Source organism: Pleurodeles waltl, chromosome 8 (assembly GCF_031143425.1).
Source record: "Pleurodeles waltl isolate 20211129_DDA chromosome 8, aPleWal1.hap1.20221129, whole genome shotgun sequence".
In the NCBI taxonomy this organism is placed as follows: Eukaryota; Metazoa; Chordata; class Amphibia; order Caudata; family Salamandridae; genus Pleurodeles; species Pleurodeles waltl.
The window spans coordinates 552,319,661-552,338,561 of NC_090447.1; positions in this window are offsets into that span (position 1 = coordinate 552,319,661).

Below are 18,901 nucleotides of genomic sequence, written 5' to 3' on the forward strand. Positions count from 1 at the left end.
AGTCTAGTCTGTTGCTGATCTCTGGGGGAGTCCATTTGAAGGATTTTTTTAGAGTGCGGAGTGTGTGGAAGCAGGAGGAGGTTAGAGCAGTGATTTGCTGTGTCATGGAGAGGGAGGGGTCCAGGATGATGCCGAGGTTGCATGCCTGGTTTGCAGGGGTGGGTGCGGGGCCTAGGGCGGTGGGCCACCAGGAGTCGTCCCATGTGGTTTTGTTGGGGCTGAAGATGATGATCTCGGTTTTGTTGGAGTTAAGCTTGAGGTGGTTAGTTGTCATCCAGTTGGCGGTCTCAAGGAGAGCAGCGGGTAGGTTGGTTTTGGCGGTGGTGGGGTTGCGCGTGAGGGAGAGGATGAGTTGGGTGTCATCTGCGTAGGAGAGGATAATGATTCCGTGTGATCGGAGGATGCTGGCTAAGGGGATCATGTAAATGTTGAAGAGTGTGGGGCTGAGGGAGGACCCTTGGGCAACTCCGCAGATGATCTTGGTAGTGGTGGAGTGGAAAGGTGGAAGGCGGACTCTCTGGGTCCGGTCGGTGAGGAAGGAGGTGAGCCAGTCTAAGGCTTTGTGGCAAATTCCTATGTTGTGGAGGCGTGTGCGGAGTGTGTGGTGGCAGACAGTGTCAAAGGCTGAGGAGAGGTCTAGGAGAGGTCTAGGAGGAGGAGTGTGACGGTCTCGCCTTTGTCGACTTTGGTCCTGATGTCGTCAGTGCATGCGATGAGGGCGGTTTCTGTGCTGTGGTTCCTGCGGAACCCGGATTGTGAGGGGTCAAGAGTGTGGTTTTCTTCGAGGGAGTGGGATAGGCGGGCGTTGACTAGTTTCTCAGCAACCTTGGCGGGGAAAGGGAGGAGGTAGATGGGGTGATAGTTGGAGAGAATCTCCAGGTCGGCTTTGTTTTATTTTTAGGAGAGCAGTGATTTCCGCATGCTTCCAGGGGTCTAGGTAGGTGGCGGAGTCGAAAGAGGAGTTGATTATGTCGCGGAGTATGGGGGCGATGGTTGGGCTGGCTTTGTTGTAGGTGTGATGTGGACGGGAGTCAGAGGGGGATCCGGACTGGATGGAGTTCATGTTTTTTTCGGTTTCTTCATGTGTGGTGGGGGTCCAGGTGGTGAGTGTGGTGGGGGGTCATGAGTGGGGGTTGAGTTGGGTGAGTGATGGGTGTGTGTGGTAGGTGTGTGTGGTATGAAGCTGTTGTGGATGTCCAGGATTTTGTGGTGGAAGTGGTTGGAGAGGGCGTCACATAGGGGCTGTGTGTGTGAGGGGTCTATGTTGCTGGCTTTGGGTTTGGCTAGTTCATTAATGATGGTGAAGAGTTCTTTGCTGTTATGAGAGTTGTTGTCAAGGCGTGTCTTGCAGTGATCTCTTTTTGGGTGCGTATGAGTTGGTGATGGGTGCGAATTGTGGTTTTGAGGGTGGAGAAGGTGGTTGTGGAGGATTGTTATCGCCATATTTTCTCAGCTTGGCAGCATTTGCGCTTGGAGTCTTGGAGTTCGGCGGTGAACCATGGGGTGTTCTTGATGTTGCAGGTGGCGATGTGTTTTCTGAGGGGGGCTAGTGTGTCTGCACAGGTAGTGATCCATTTAGAGAGGTTGTGTGCTCCTGTGTTGGGGTCGTTGGTGGGGGGATTGTGAGCCAGTTGGGAGTTCAGGTGTTCTGTGGGGATCTTGTCCCACATGCGGTAGGGTGTGGTGTGTTGATGGTGGTGTGTGGGGGGTTTCGTGAAGGAGAAGTGGACGCAGTGGTGGTCAGTCCAGAGGAGATCGGTGGTGTGGGTGTAGGCTATGTGTTGGCTTGAAGTGAAGATTGCGTCGAGCGTGTGTCCTGCTGAATGGGTGGGTGCGGTGACCAGTTGTTTGAGTCCGAGGTTGGTGAGGTTGTCTATGAGGGAGGTAGAGTTGTGGTCTTGCAGGTTCTCCATGTGAAAGTTGAAATCACTGAGGAGGATGTAGGAGGTGAGGGCGTGCGAGCTGATGGTGTCGGCGATGGTGTCGCAGAAGGCAGGGCGTGGTCCTGGTGGTCTGTAGATTACTGTACCTCTGAGGGTGGAGGAGTTGTTAATGTGGATCAGGAAGTGCATGTGTTGTGTGTTGTCGATAGTGTCTTAGGAGCTGGTGGTGACTTTGAAGGTGTCACTGTGTAGGATGGCTATGCCACCACCTGGCCTGTTGAGGCGGTCTTTGCGTTGGAGTTTGTATCCCTTGGGGGTGGCCATGGCTATGTCGGGTTCCGAGGAGGGGTTGGTCCAGGTTTCCATGAGGAAGGCGATGTCAGGTGAGTGTGATGTGACAAGGTCCCAGAGTTCTATGGCATGTTTGTGAAGGGAGATGGTGTTAAGGAGCAGGCAGTTGAGGTGGTTGTGGTGGGTGGTGTTTGTGTGGTGCATGAGAGTGTAGTTGCGGGGTGTGTTCTGGTTTGGGGGGTGATGTGCTGCGGGGCAGGGTGGTGGGGGCAGAGCAGGTGTGTATTGCGTTGGGGGTGTTGGGTTTGTTGTCGGGGGGGTCGCTATGGTTGGTGTGTGGTGTGAGGGATGAGGAGCAGGAGAAATGACAGGTGTGGCAGATGAAGGGGCCATGAGTGTGTGTGGGGCTGGAAAGGGGGCGAGGCCCTGGGTTGACTGAGTGGAGGGTGAGGGGGGAGTAGGTTTGTCTGAGAGGGCCAGAGAGACTGGCACTGGGCTCGGTCTTGGCGCGGACGGGCACAGACGGGCTTGCCTTTGGCGTGCTTTCGGCGTGCCAGCGGCGCGTCCGCGCTGCTGCTGCCATAATTGGGGGGAAGGGAGGGAGTGGCAGCTGGGAGGAGGGAGGGCTGGGCGAATGGGAAGGCTAGGGGGGTGGGGCCGCTGGGGATGGCAGCAGCAGGAAAAACTGAAGGAAAGAGCAGACGGTGAGGAGGTGGGGGGAGGCGGAAGGGGCTGCGGGGACGCAGCCGCTGGGGATTACTCACAAGGAAAGGAAAAGCGCGGACGGTGAGGAGGTGGGGGAGGTGCGAGGGGCCACGGGGATGCAGCAGCTGGGGATTCCTCTCAAGGAATGGAAAGAACAGACGGTGAGGAGGTGGGGGAGGCGGGAGCGGCCGCGGGGACGCAGCGGCAGAGGATTCCTCTCAAGGAATGGAAAGAACGGACGGTGAGGTGGTGCGGGGTGGTGGGAGAGGCCGCGGGGACGCAGCGGCTGGGGATTCCTCTCAAGGAAAGGAAAAGCACGGATGGTGAGGAGGTGGGGGGAGACGGGAGGGGCCACGGGGACGCAGCGGCTGGGGATTCTTCTCAAGGAATGGAAAGAACGGACGGTGAGGAGGTGGGGGAGGCGGGAGGGGCCGCGGGGACGCAGCGGCTGGGGATTCCTCTCAAGGAATGGAAAGAATGGACGGTGAGGTGGCACGGGGCGGTGGGAGGGGCCGCGGGGGCGCAGCGACTGGGGATTCCTCTCAAGGAAAGAAAAAGCACGGACGGTGAGGAGGTGGGGGAGGCAGGAGGGGCCGTGGGGACGCAGCGGCTGGAGATTCATCTCAAGGAATGGAAAGAACGGACGGTGAGGAGGTGGGGGGAGGAGGGAGGGGCCGCGGGGACGCAGCGGCTGGGGATTCCTCTCAAGGAATGGAAAGAACGGACGGTGAGGAGGCGCAGAGCGGCGGGAGTGGCCACGGGGACACAGCAGCTGGGGATTCCTCTAAAGGAAAGGAAAAGCACGGACGGTGAGGAGGTGGGGGGAGGGGGGAGGCATGAGGGGCCGCGGGGCGCAGCGGCAGGGGATTCCTCTCAAGGAAAGGAAAAGCACGGACGGTGAGGAGGTGGGGGAGGCGGAAGGGGCCGCGGGGATGCAGCAGCTGGGGATTCCTCTCAAGGAATGGAAAGAACAGACGGTGAGGAGGTGGGGGGAGGCGGGAGGGGCCACGGAGATGCAGCAGCTGGGGGTTCCTCTCAAGGAATGGAAAGAATGGACGGTGAGGTGGCGCAGGGCGGCAGAGCGAGGAGCGACCTGCCTGCTGGAAGCAGGGTCAAGGGTTGCTCCATTTCCTAAACTTTCCTAGCCTTGGTGACAGGATAAGTTTTTCCGATCAGGTGCTGATCTGAGTGGACCGGGTGCAGGGTCACCATGGTGACACTAGCTCCTGTGACCCTCAGGGTTCTATCTTATTCCCATGAATAAAAGGGCGCTGTCTGTATATTTGCATGTTAGCAGGCTAGGCAGCACATTATAAGTCTACCCTCCCTCTGTGACTAATGTTGATTCTGTGGGTTCACTGACATTGTCAAGCCACAACTGTGATCCCATTTGTAGACTTGCAACTGCATTTACTGCAGGTGGGCTAGATGCATTCTTTTTGTTTTTACAGCTAGGGTCTCCAGTGTGGTCTTTGTTTTTGCAATCATGACATCAAGTATTGTTGCGATAAAAGTGTTTATCCTTGTAACCACACTTAGACTGTGAGGAGTCTTGGGGCCCATCCTCCTGTGCAGGATTTTGGGGGACTGATGAAGACTCTTCTTTTGATTTAGTTCCTATCTTTCCCTTGAGATGGCTGTTTGGCCTCGCTCTCTTGGTTTCCCCCACCATTGGTAGTTTATGTTTATCCTTTCTTTGACCCAGTGGTCTGCTTTCTCCCCCAACTCTAGAGGAGAAGGTGGACCTAGGTCTACTAGGAACTGCTGTGGTTTCTCATTGTATGTGTTACTTAAAAATGTTCTTTCACAAGTAAATTGTAAAGCTAATCAAAATCCTGTACCTTGTTATCTTAGAACCAGTCACCCAGCATTTTTACTGAAAAATCCACAATTTCTACCCAGGACTGACTCTGGTTTTTTTCAGTCTCACTGAATGGTATTATGTATTCTTCAGTGGTAAGTCCGAAGCCCTCAATCAGGGTAGCCTTCATGAGGTCATAAAACTTAGCAGCAGCCTCATTCAATGTCAGGATTCTATGTCTGCATTTACCTGAGAACAGTTCCCAAAACAGAGAGCCCCAGTGTTTCATATCTACTTCCCTGGCTATGAAGGCTCTCTCATAGGCAGAAAACCATTTGATAATATCATCGCCTTCTGTGTAAAGGGGAAAACTCCTTTAGGGAGATTTATGTTTAAAGTCTTCTCTTTCTTCCTATTTATTTGTATGCTGCCACCAGAGATGGGTCCTAGGCCCAACTCTCTTCTTTTAACTTCTATTTCCAAAAGTTGTGCTTCTAAAGCCAATCTTTTGGTCAACCTTTCTAGAGCCAAATCCTCCTACGTCTGAGATAGAGGATCCTACCTCATCCTCAGCATCATTTTTATTTTCTTGGTTTTCTGAGGATTCTCCTCCTTCTGCTGGATTCTCAGTCTCCTATTCTGCCACAAGCCTTCTAGGTTTTTCTTTGTTAGCATGAGCACCAATGTGAATGTTGTAACCTTTGCAGAGAGCCCTTAGCTGGGAGTATTTCAATCTCATCCAAGGGGTCAGTTCGAGCTCTTGAGCCTGATTCCCTGCATCAGACATTTTACTTGCTAAAGTTGGGACCTTTTTAACTTTTGAAAAACTTTTTGAAGGAAGTTGGCTCTGAATGTGCTATTTCAAAGTAAGAAATAGCATGCACAGAGTCCAAGGGTTCTCCTTAGAGGTAAGATAGTGGCAAAAAGAGATATTTCTAATGCACTATTTTGTGGTAGTGTGGTCGAGCAGTAGGCTTATCAGAGGGTAGTGTTAAGCATTTGTTGTACACACACAGGCAATAAATGAGGAACACACACTCTAAGACAATTCCAGGCCAATGGGTTTTTGTATAGAAAAATATATTTTCTTAGTTTATTTTAAGAACCACAGGTTCAAGATTTACAAGTAATACTTCAAATGAAAGGTATTTCACTTAGGAACTTTAGGAACTTTGAATTAGCAAAATAGCATATACAGTTTTCACACAAATGGCAATAAGCTATTTTAAAACTAGACAGTGCAATTTTCAACAGTTCCTGGGGGAGGTAAGTGTTTGTTAGTTTTGCAGGTAAGTAAACCACCTACAGGGTTCAAAGTTGGGTCCAAGGTAGCCCACTGTTGGGGGTTCAGAGCAACCCCAAAGTTACCACACCAGCAGCTCAGGGCCGGTCAGGTGCAGAGGTCAAAGTGGTGCCCAAAACGCATAGGCTTCAATGGAGAAGGGGGTGCCCCGGTTCCAGTCTGCCAGCAGGTAGGTACCCGCGTCTTCGGAGGGCAGACCAGGGGGGTTTTGTAGGGCACCGGGGGGGACACAAATCAGCACAAAAAGTACACCCTCAGCAGCACGGGGGCGGCCGGGTGCAGAGTGCAAACAGGCGTCGGGTTTGCAATGGAGTTCAATGGGAGACCCAGGGGTCTCTTCAGCGAAGCAGGCAGGCAAAGTGGGGGGCTCCTCGGGGTAGCCACCACTTGGGCAAGGGCCACCTGGGGGTCGCTTCTGCACTGGAGGTCGGATCCTTCAGGTCCTGGGGGCTGCGGGTGCAGTGTCTTTACCAGGCGTCGGGTTCTTTGAAGCAGGCAGTCGTGGTCAGGGGGAGCCTCTGGATTCCTCGCTGGGGGGGATCAGGGGGGTCAACTCTGGCTACTCACAGGGTCGCAGTCGCTGGGGAGTCCTCCCTGGAGTGTTGTTTCTCCGCAGGTCGAGCCGGGGGCGTCGGGTGCAGAGTGCAAAGTCTCACGCTTCCGGCGGGAAACGTGGAATCCTTTTAAAGTTGTTTCTTTGTTGCAAAGTTGTTTCTTCTTTGGAGCAGAGCAGCTGTCCTCAGGAGTTCTTGGTCCTTTTAGATGCAGGGTAGTCCTATGAGGCTTCAGAGGTCACTGGACCCTGGGGGACGCGTCGCTGTTGCAGTTTTTCTTGAAGTGGGGAGACAGGCTGGTAGAGCTGGGGCCGCAGCAGTTGGTGTCTCCGTCTTCTCTGCAGGGCTTTCAGGTCAGCAGTCCTTCTTCGTCTTAGGTTGCAGGAATCTAGTTTCCTAGGTTCTGGGGAGCCCCTAAATACTTAATTTAGGGGTGTGTTTAGGTCTGGGGGGTTAGTAGCCAATGGCTACTAGCCCTGAGGGTGGCTACACCCTCTTTGTGCCTCCTCCCTGAGGGGAGGGGGGCACATCCCTAATCCTATTTGGGGAATCCTCCATCTGCAAGATGGAGGATTTCTAAAAGTCAGAGTCACCTCAGCTCAGGACACCTTAGGGGCTGTCCTGACTGGCCAGTGACTCCTCCTTGTTTTTCTCATTATCTCCTCCGGCCTTGCCGCCAAAAGTGGGGCCGTGGCCGGAGGGGGCAGGCATCTCCACTAGATGGAGTGCCCTGGGGTGCTGTAACAAAGGGGGTGAGCCTTTGAGGCTCACCGCCAGGTGTTACAGTTCCTGCAGGGGGAGGTGAGAAGCACCTCCACCCAGTACAGGCTTTGTTACTAGCCACAGAGTGACAAAGGCACTCTCCCCATGTGGCCAGCAACATGTCTGGTGTGTGGCAGGCTGGCAAAACTAGTCAACCCACACTGGAAGTCGGGTATGTTTTCAGGGGGCATCTCTAAGATGCCCTCTGGGGTGTATTCCACAATAAAATGTACACTGGCATCAGTGTGCATTTATTGTGCTGAAGAGTTTGATACCAAACTTCCCAGTTTTCAGTGTAGCCATTATGGTGCTGTGGAGTTCGTGTATGACAGACTCCCAGACCATATACTCTTATGGCTACCCTGCACTTACAATGTCTAAGGTTTTGCTTAGACACTGTAGGGGCATAGTGCTCATGCACCTATGCCCTCACCTATGGTATAGTGCACCCTGCCTTAGGGCTGTAAGGCCTGCTAGAGGGGTGACTTATCTATGCCATAGTCAGTGTGAGGTTGGCATGGCACCCTGAGGGGAGTGCCATGTCGACTTAGTCATTTTCCCCCCACCAGCACACACAAGCTGCCAAGCAGTGTGTCTGTGCTGAGTGAGGGGTCTCTAGGGTGGCATAAGACATGCTGCAGCCCTTAGAGACCTTCCCTAGCATCAGGGCCCTTGGTACCAGGGGTACCAGTTACAAGGGACTTACCTGGATACCAGGGTGTGCCAATTGTGGAAACAAAGGCACAGGTTAGGGAAAGAACACTGGTGCTGGGGCCTGGTTAGCAGGCCTCAGCACACTTTCAAATCATAACTTGGCATCAGCAAAGGCAAAAAGTCAGGGGGTAAACATGCCAATGAGGCATTTTCTTACACTTTTGAAAACTTTAAAAAACGTTTTCTAAGTCCTAACTGCAGTAAAGTCTTTTAAATTGCTAATTTCTGCTTTAGGGACCTAATCAGGACCCTAGCAATTAATTTTAAAATGTTGCAAACTATTCCAATTGAAAAAAAAAAGTGAAATTAGGCTAAATCAATGTTTGAGAGTTATTCATGTGATCATTTTTTGACAAAGTGGTATCAGCAAATGCAAAGTTGTGTATCCCACTGCTGATCCACCAAATGTAGGAGGCTGGTCCTCTATATAGTGTACGAAAATGACATGCAACGTGCAGAGAATCCAAGCAACCCCTCTTTGGTATCCAGAGGCAAAAATCAGACCACCTACTGCTCTGTTTTTGTGGTAGTGTGGATGAGCAGTTAGTCTAATCCAGGAGATGTGCTTAGAATTTGTTGTACTCACAGTATCAATAAATGTGGAACCACATTCACAAGAATAACATAAGGCCAATTTATAAAAATAATATAGATTTTTAGAAAACTTTTCAGACCAAGATCGCCAATATCTGTAAGTACCTTTTTAGTTATGATTTTTCAAAGTTTAGGAAATGTTGATTTTCTATGGGTAATTAGGAATCAATGTAAAAACTTTGAAAATTGATATAAAATCAGGCAATGTTATCACAAATGTCACCTTCTATTTTTAGGTCGAGGTCATCGAAGTGTCCACTGCGCCAGCTGGAGAACATCGGGCGGTTGCCTTGCCGGTTCAAGTGGGAGCAGCGGCTGAAGGTCTTGGGGCTGGCGCCCAAAGGAGAAGGGGACCACTTGGAAACTACTGCAAAGATGGGCTTAAAGGTAAGTCCGGTGGATCCCCTTGGAGGGTGCAGTTTGCAAGGGGCTAGGGACCCCTAGAGCAGACCTGTATGGTCGATGCAAGGGCCAAGGAGGCTGGGTGCAGAGCAGATAGGTCAGCCAGGAGTCGTGCATCTTGTAGTCCTTGGAGTCAGGAGCAGGTCGCAAGCAAGCAACACACAAAGGCCCTCATTCCAAACCTGGCGGTCTATGACCGCCAGGGTGGAGGCCACCGGAAGCACCGCCAACAGGCTGGCGGTGCTTCATATGGCATTCCGACCGCGGCTGTAAAGCCGCGGTCGCCCAGCCGGGTCCAGCGGTTTCCCACCGGATTACCCCCGGCTGGGGGAATCCTCCATGGCGGCACTGCAAGCAGCGCCGCCATGGGGATTCCGACCCCCTTCCCGCCAGTCTGTTTCTGGCGGTTTTCACCGCCAGAAACAGGATGGCGGGAACAGGTGTCGTGGGGCCCCTGGGGGCCCCTGCACTGCCCATGCCACTGGCATGGGCAGTGCAGGGCCCCCCTAACAGGGCCCCAGCATGATTTTCACTGTCTGCATAGCAGACAGTGAAAATCGCGACAGGTGCAAATGCACCCGTCGCACCCCTGCAACACCGCCGGCTCCATTCGGAGCCGGCTTCAATGTTGCAGGGCCTTTCCCATTGGTCCGGCGGGCGCTCCCTTGGCGGGCGCCCGCCGGCCCAGCGGGAAAGTCTGAATGGCCTCCCCGGTCTTTTGACCGCGGAGCGGCCAAGTGGCGGTTCCCGCTTGGCGGGGGGCGCCTGCCGCCCGCCAATGTCGGAATGACCCCCAAAGTCTGGTAAAGTGACTAGTTGCTGACCAATGGCCTGGACCCAGTAGCCCAGGCAAATTCCATACAACAGCCTTAAGGACTAGACCTGTCACTTTGCCAAGTTTGGTGGCACTTTGACTCTTCAGGGCTGTAGCGCACCTACTTGGGGTACTAGACCCCCAACATGGGACACCGAGAAGAAAAGTCCACTGCAGACTCCCAAAAGCCCAGATGCATGCACCAGACAAGGGACTTCAGGACATCCGGGAACTTTAAAGTGTCTTAGATCAAATAAACAGCCAAAAACAAGAATTTACAGTACCACTTTGGAACATATCAGGGATACAACCCATAATACTAAAGTGCCAGTGTGCAGTTTGTTCCTGGTGATCCTTATAGCTAGCCTCAAGCTTCATTATTATCAACTTATGAAATACAATGGTTTTTGAACATGTGTCAATGAGCATTGCATGCTTTGTGCTTGGCAACATCTCAATCCTCCTTTAAACTTATTTGAGGCAATGAAAATATAATAGACATAACGTACCCTTAACTTCCCATAGCTTCCCTTAGCCCCTTCGGTCAGAAACTCTCTCCCCCACGACCGCAGCACCACCTTGCTGTGCCCGTGTCCCTGCCCCCGCCGCTACTCGCGTGTTCGAGGCCCACCTCCACCCGCAGGCACCCGCCTGCACCTCATCCCTGGTGTCTAGTGGGCTTCTGGTAAGCGTCGCTAGACTCGTGTACTTTGTGCTGTTTTTTTCCATTACTGTGACTGTTCTTACTGTGCCTTGTGCATAGCGTTTTTATTGTGCCATTGTTTTTCTTTTTGTGCCTTCTTGCTTTTTGCGACTGTTGCCCCTTGTGCGCTCCCCCGCCGGCCCTCTGAGCTGCGTTTCCCAGCCGCTGCCTCCCCGCGGCCCTGCCCACCTTGCGCTCCCATTTGCCGATCCCTCCCGCCTCCCATCTTCTCCTCCCTCCCTTCTTAATGGCGGGCGCTGCGCGTCGGAGGTGAGCAACCTCTGACCTACCTTCGGTCAGAAACTCGCTCCCCCACGACCGCAGCACCACCTTGCTGTGCCCGTGTCCCTGCCCCCGCCCACGCTGCTACTCGCGTGTTCGAGGCCCACCTCCACCCACAGGCACCCGCCTGTGCCTCATCCCTGGTGTCTAGTGGGCTTCTGGTAAGCATCGCTAGACTTGTGTACTTTGTGCCGTTTTTTTCCATTACTGTGACTGTTCTTACTGTGCCTTGTGTATAGCGTTTTTATTGTGCCATTGTTTATCTTTTTGTGCCTTCTTGCTTTTTGCGACTGTTGCCCCTTGTGCGCTCCCCCGCCGGCCCTCTGAGCCGCGTTTCCCAGCAGCTGCCTCCCCACGGCCCGCCCCCCTCGTGCTCCCATTTGCCGATCCCTCCCACTTCCCAGCTGCTCCCCCCTCCCTTCTTAATGGCAGGCGCTGCGCGTCGGGGGTGAGCGACCTCTGACCTACCTTCGGTCAGAAACTCGCTCCCCCACGACCGCAGCACCACCTTGCTGTGCCCGTGTCCCTGCCCCCACCCATGCTGCTACTCACGTGTTCGAGGCCCACCTCCACCCGCAGGCACCCGCCTGCGCCTCATCCCTGGTGTCTAGTGGGCTTCTGGTAAGCGTTGCTAGACTCGTGTACTTTGTGCCGTTTTTTTCCATTACTGTGACTGTTCTTACTGTGCCTTGTGTATAGCGTTTTTATTGTGCCATTGTTTATCTTTTTGTGCCTTCTTGCTTTTTGCGACTGTTGCCCCTTGTGCGCTCCCCCGCCGGCCCTCTGAGCCGCGTTTCCCAGCAGCTGCCTCCCCACGGCCCCGCCCCCCTAGTGCTCCCATTTGCCGATCCCTCCCACCTCCCAGCTGCTCCCCCCTCCCTTCTTAATGGCAGGCGCTGCGCGTCGGGGGTGAGCGACCTCTGACCTACCTTCGGTCAGAAACTCGCTCCCCCACGACCGCAGCACCACCTTGCTGTGCCCGTGTCCCTGCCCCCACCCACGCTGCTACTCACGTGTTCGAGGCCCACCTCCACTCGCAGGCACCCGCCTGCGCCTCATCCCTGGTGTCTAGTGGGCTTCTGGTAAGCGTTGCTAGACTCGTGTACTTTGTGCCGTTTTTTTCCATTACTGTGACTGTTCTTACTGTGCCTTGTGTATAGCGTTTTTATTGTGCCATTGTTTTTCTTTTTGTGCCTTTTTGCTTTTTGCGACCGTTGCCCCTTGTGTGCTCCCCGTCGGCCCTCTGAGCCGCGTTTCCCAGCAGCTGCCTCCCCGCGGCCCCGCCCCCCTCGCGGTCCCATTCGCCGATCCCTCCCACCTCCCAGCTGCTCCTCCCTCCCCCCTCCCTTCTTAATGGTGGGCGCGGTGCGTCCGCGCCGCTGGCGTGCCGGAGGCGCGCCAAAGGCAAGTCCGTCTCCGCCCGTCCGCGCCTGGACTGCGGCAGGCGCCACCCCCCTGGTCCGCACAACCCCGCACCACCAGATGCCGCTACACGGCCAACCAGCTCATCGCACTAAACCCCGGCCGCTCCACAACATGCTTCCAGTCCTCACCGAAGAACACCAAAGGACCCTTCTCCTGCCACGCCTGCAACTTCACCTGCGACAGAACAAGGAAACCTGCAACAACCGGTACAAACCACCTCCACTGTATACTCAACACACGCTCCGCACGCAAGCACGCCATTGAGCTCTGGGACCTGCTCGACACCACCGCCCCAGACATTGCCTTCCTGACCGAAACCTGGTGGAACGACTCTTCAGCACCTGACATCGCCATAGCCATCCCGGACGGCTACAAGATCACCAGAAGGGATCGTGCCAACGGAATCGGAGGAGGAATAGCCATCGCCCACAAAACCATCCTCAAAATCCACACCCACATGGACGACACCCTCAAGACCGCCGAACACCTGCACTTCCGAATCCACACTGACCCCAACACCACTCTCAGAGGAACGCTCATCTACAGACCCCCAGGACCATGAGCACCCTTCAGCGACTCCATCGCCGACCTCACGAGCACCCACGGGCTCCCCTCTACGGACTACATCCTCCTTGGAGACCTTAATTTCCACTTGGAGAACAACAACAACGCCAACACCGCATCTCTGATCAACAACCTCTCCAACCTCGGCCTCAGACAACTCGTCAACACACCCACCCACATCGCCGGCCACACGCTTGACCCGATCTTCTCCGCAAGCACCCACGTCACCTTCAACCACACCACCGAACTTCACTGGACCGACCACCACTGCATCCACTTCACATTCAAGAAGCATACCGAGCACCACCGCACCCAACAACCACCCCGCCGCCGCTGGAGCAAAATCACCGAAGACCAGCACCCTCGCCCATAACCCACCCACCGACTCCTCCGACCCAGACACCGCCGCACTCAACCTACGACGGTGGATCAACGACTGCCCCAACACCCTTGCACCACTCAAGAGACCCACCGACAACCAAGAAAGGAAAAAAGCCACCTGGTTCACTGACGAACTCCTCACCTCCAAACGCATCTGCCAGAAACTAAAAAAGAAATGGCTCCTCGAACACACACCCGACAGCCTTACAGCCCACAAGAATGGCACCCGCAAGCACCACCAGCTAATCAGACTTGCCAAACGATCCCACTTCACAGAACGCCTGAACAACAACGCACACGACAGCAAAGAACTCTTCTGCATCGTGAAAGAGCTCTCCAACCCCAACGCCAACGACATCCCACCATCCCAAGAACTCTGCGACGCCTTGTCCACCTTTTTCTATCAGAAGATCGCCGACATCCACGACAGCCTCAACACCACGCCCACGTCGGACCCCACCCCCGAAAATTCCACCTGCACCAACCGCTTGACCGCCTGGACCTACGTAGACGACACAGAAACACGCAAGATCATGAATTCCATCCACTCAGGATCTCCATCAGACCCATGCCCCCACCACGTTTACAACAAAGCCTACTCTCCCATCGCCCCCCAACTTCGAAAGGTCATAAACTTATCCTTCGAAACCGCGACATTCCCGGAAAGCTGGAAGCATGCCGAAATCCACGCCCTCCTTTAGAAGCCCAAAGCAGACCCCAACAACCTCAAAAACTTCCGACCAATCTCCCTGCTCCCCTTCCCGGCGAAGGTCACTGAGAAGATCGTAAACGCTCAGCTTACCCACCACCTCGAGGACAACTCCATCCTGGACCCCTCCCAGTCCGGTTTCAGACGTAACCACAGCACCGAGACTGCCCTTCTCGCCGCCACAGACGACAGACATCAAATGGACAACGGCGAAACATCAGCCCTCATCCTCCTGGACCTATCCGCAGCCTTCGACAAGGTCTGCCATTGCACCCTGAAAACACGCCTCCACGAAGCCGGAATACAAGAAAAAGCCATCAACTGGATCTCCTCATTCCTCTCCGGCAGAACCCAGAGAGTCCGCCTCCCTCCCTTCCGCTCCGAAGCCACCAATATCATCTGCGGCGTCCCCCAAGGCTCCTCACTGATCCCGATGCTGTTCAACATCTACATGGCCCCCCTCGCACAACTGGCCCGTCAGCACAACCTCAACATTCTCTCTTACGCCGACGAGACCCAGCTCATCCTCTCCCTCACCAAAGACCCGCGCACCGCCAAAGCCAACCTCCACGAGGGGATGAAGTCCATCACCGAGTGGATGAGAAACAGCCGCCTGAAGTTGAACTCTGACAAGACGGAGGTCCTCATCCTCGGACGTACCCACTCCGTCTGGGACAACTCCTGGTGGCCCACCTCACTGGGTCCCCCGCCAACACCTGCCAACCACGCACGCAACCTGGGTTTCATCCTCGACTCATCCCTCTCCATGTCCAAGCAGGTCAACACAGTTTCCTCCTCCTGCTACAACACCCTCCGCATGCTCCGTAGAATCTACAAATGGATCCCGACGGAAACCAGAAGAACGGTGACCCAGGCCCTCGTCAGCAGTAGACTAGACTACGGCAACGCACTCTACACAGGCATCCCAGCAAAAGACATACAACGCCTCCAACGCATCCAAAACGCCTCCAACCGGCTGGTCCTCGACGTACCCCACCGCTGCCACATCTCCCACCACCTGAGAGACCTCCACTGGCTCCCCGTGGACAAGAGGGTCACCTTCAAGCTCCTCACCCATGCTCACAAGGCACTCCACAACGCCGGACCAGCCTACCTGAACAACAGACTCAACTTCTACGCCCCCACCCGCCAACTACGCTCCGCCAACCTCGCCCTCGTTCCCTGCATCCAGCGTAAGACCTCCGGTGGCAGATCCTTCTCCTACCTCGCCGCCAAGACCTGGAACACCCTCCCGACCGTCCTGCGACAGACCCAGGACCTACTCACCTTCAGGAGACTACTTAAGACCTGGCTCTTCGACCAGTAGCAGCACCCCCCCCCATCCCTCAGCGCCTTGAAACCCTAACGGGTACGTAGTGCGCTCTACAAATATTGTGATTGATTGATTGATTGAGCCCCTCAGTCACATTTTACTAAGGAATAGAGTCTAGGGGTGTTCACTCCCCCCATATTCTTAAAAACCTTGAGATCGCCCTCACTCTTCTTGCATATGCCTCTTCAAAGATTTTAGTCCTCCTCATCTTTTCCACACATAAATTAATAGGGGGGATATTCATTGATTTCAAATGTTGCAAGATCAATGAACGTGCCACAACAATTGCAACTGAAATAAACCATTGGGAGAACTTGCTGACCTTACCTACTGCAGGAGAAAAATCAAATAAAGCCAAAGTAAGTTCAGGTAATACATGAACCTGAATTGCCTTACTAATCTCGGTGAATATCTCTGACCAAAAAGGCCGCAGCCTTGGACATAAAAAACATTTATGATCCGAATCACCTCTATACATTGCCTGACAATGAAAAAACTGATTAGGATGCAATGGGTATATTTTATTAAGACTTGATGTAGCATAGTATGCAAACCACCTTGCAAGGAATGCCATCCTTCCATAATTAGCCGTTCTAAGAGATTTGTACCCCATCTCGCAAATATGCTGCCATTCTCTTAACAATGGCTTGCATCTCGTTTTCAGTTAACTCTCAAAAAAGTCCGAGACCACTGCTTGATTTATATCTCTTCTAAGAAATCTATACAAATTTCATAGTCCTAAAAGTTTATTATCATAAAACAAGTAGACCAGCGAGCAGGTTTCAGTCTTTAATTCCCTATAATTAATCTTCAAAAAACAGGTTCCTTGTAACTGAGCTGTAACTCTATAATACTACGCACAAAGCACAGAATTACTTGATCCAAAGTTATTAATGTCACGCCTGTATAAAGTCTCCCAAATTCTTTAATCCCTTTTCTTCCCACTGATGTAAAAATAGGCTTCCGAACAGTCAGATCCTAAATTACACTCTCCTGCAATCGGGTATAAGCATGAGAGGGTGGAATCTCCCAGTGCTTACAAGCGGTTTGTAAACTATATGCCAGCATGCCAAAGTCTTATATCTCAAATTCTTGGGCAATTTCGCCCTCTTCAAAAACACCAGGAGTTTAATCTCGCTTTCTTTGACTGTAAGGTTTAAAAAGAGGCAATCAATCCCTGAATCTGGAATAGAAAATCTAATCAGATGTCCAGGAGGGCCATCAGATGATAGGTCTTGATATGAGGCAAGGCCAGACCCCCTTGTGCTACTCCCAAATCTAAAATGTCATTCTTTACCATGGGGTTTTTACTCTGCCATAGAAATTTTCGAAAAATTGCCTCAAGTTCTCTGAAATATGCACTAGGTATTGTTATGGGTAAATTAATAAAAAGAAATGAGAGCAAAGGCAGGATTGACATTTTAATTAACACAACTCTCCTTATTAAAGTAAGAGGTAATGCGGTTCATCTCTCTAGCAGTGCTTTAATTTTGTTAGAAGTTGCAATATAATTAAAAGAGATCCACATATGTATTGGTCACGTAGATTTCTAGGTATCTTACTTTGCACTGACATAAAGATTGCAGATGGACTGGAAAATCTAGTTTAGATGCATTAAATACCAAAAACGCAGTTTTTGCCTCATTCATCTATGTCCGTGAAGCCTTTAATCCCACCAAGTACTGAATGTTCTCACTTTCTGCTTTTAAATATAATATCACATCATCAGCTAACAGCTTTATCTTGGACATCCCTACCTGGGGAGAAGCTATGAGATCATGTTTCCAAATTCAAATCGCTAACAGCTCAATAAAAAATGTAAATAAAATCAGGGATAGAGGGCATCCCTGCCTAATAAGCGCTTGATCTTGACTCTTCCTGCCTCTTTCATATTGACAATCACCATCACCTCTGCACCTAGATATAGATTCTTCATCATGATAAGAAATTGAGCCGAGAGCCACATTTCTCCAAAATAAAAAACAGGCCCTGCCAATTCACCAAATCGAATGCTTTTCAAAATCCATTATTAAAATAGCACCTGTCTGCTGACTGACTGAAAAAAATCTATTGCTTGAGATCGGAACTGCGTGTTTGCTGCCATCGTTCTTTGGGACAAAAACTCACTCTGATCTTTATGAATAACTGCCTGAGTCCCCACTGCAACTGCTGAGCCTGCTAGAAGGATGACCTATCTATATAGCAGGCAGTGGTCAAGACACTCTTGGTGAGTGCCATGTAAAGTTTCCAACTTTGGATACACCTTGCCTTGCACTTGCAATGGCAGTCTGCATGAGGCTGGTCTGGGGTGCTGCAGTTCTGGGGGCCCTCCTCAGTACCCATGCCCTAGGTACCAGGGGTACCATTTACTAGGGATGTACAAAGGTGGCTGAAGTGGCAAACATTGTACAAATGTTTAGCAGAGGTCCAGGGCACTTACAGTTTGAAACCACATCATTTTCCAGACAAAAACGTTGGCGGCTACCATGTCAAAAGAGACCCTCTCTCACATATGCATGAGTTATAGTCACTTTACGGCATGAGTTATAGTTACTTGAGATAACTCTAACTCTAAATAGTGAATGGTTATGTGTTTTAGAGTTTAAAAAGGTTACATATTTACTGAATATTACACCTAACTATAACATTATTTTAACGTTTGTTTTTTCAGTGAATTTCTAAGGTTTTTAGCGTAAAGTAGTATTTAAGTACTATGTGGAAATACAAGCCACCCCCCTGGGTGTGTGCAGCAGGAAGTGGAAAGTTAGCTAGAGGGCTGCAATCCTGCATGCAGCCGACCACATGCTGCTCAGGGCCTTCACATAGTGCAGTGAAGGGTTGTCCAGAGGGCCTGCATGCAGCCAAAACAACAATGCTGCAGACCCATGATTGTGGGCGACTGAAATATCAATGCAGCCCCCACCTCAGTCCTCTCATGCGGTTCACCAAACAGAGGGCAGCTGCACTCACATTATGTGTATTTGTTTATGCGTGGTTTTGTGCATTAATTTGTGTATGAGTTGTTCAGTACAGCTCTTCACATGGTCGAACTCTGCATCAGAGCACTGTCCATCTTACAGTGTAAACACAACACAAAGGGGAATATTGTAAAGAAATTGACATAGTGCAGTGCCGCAAGTCTTTCTCTGGCACTGCCCTACACCAATTCAAAAAGGCAGAAATGCTCCATATTTACAAGATACCATAAATATCTGTCTTTTCCCCCTGCACTGGCACACAATTTGCTGCCTATCACCAGTGCCGGCATCCTTGCACCATGGTGCAATGGTGTCTGCATTGCATGAAGGATTGTTTTTGTGCCGGAAGGTGCACCTGTTGAATAACCATTATAGCAATGCCTCTAGGGAAGTTATTTTAGCAACTCGGCCCGCCGGTTGGGCCCTTTAGTCCAGTTACATTTTATTCTTCTTAATTTTTATTATTTCAGAATCGGCCACATTTGTGGTGCTGTTTTCTTTTATTTACCTAGTTGCTCTTTCGCCTAGAAATGCCTTGCATTTCTTAGCCACACATTCTTTTCACTCTGTGATTTTTAAAGGCTGCAGCGAGATAGGGTTGCCGACAAAGTGGTACACTGCGTGTCCAACATTCACAGAAACATGCACATCCTTAATTGGGGACATTTTCTTAGAACATCAGCTGTTTTCTTATAAAAAATAC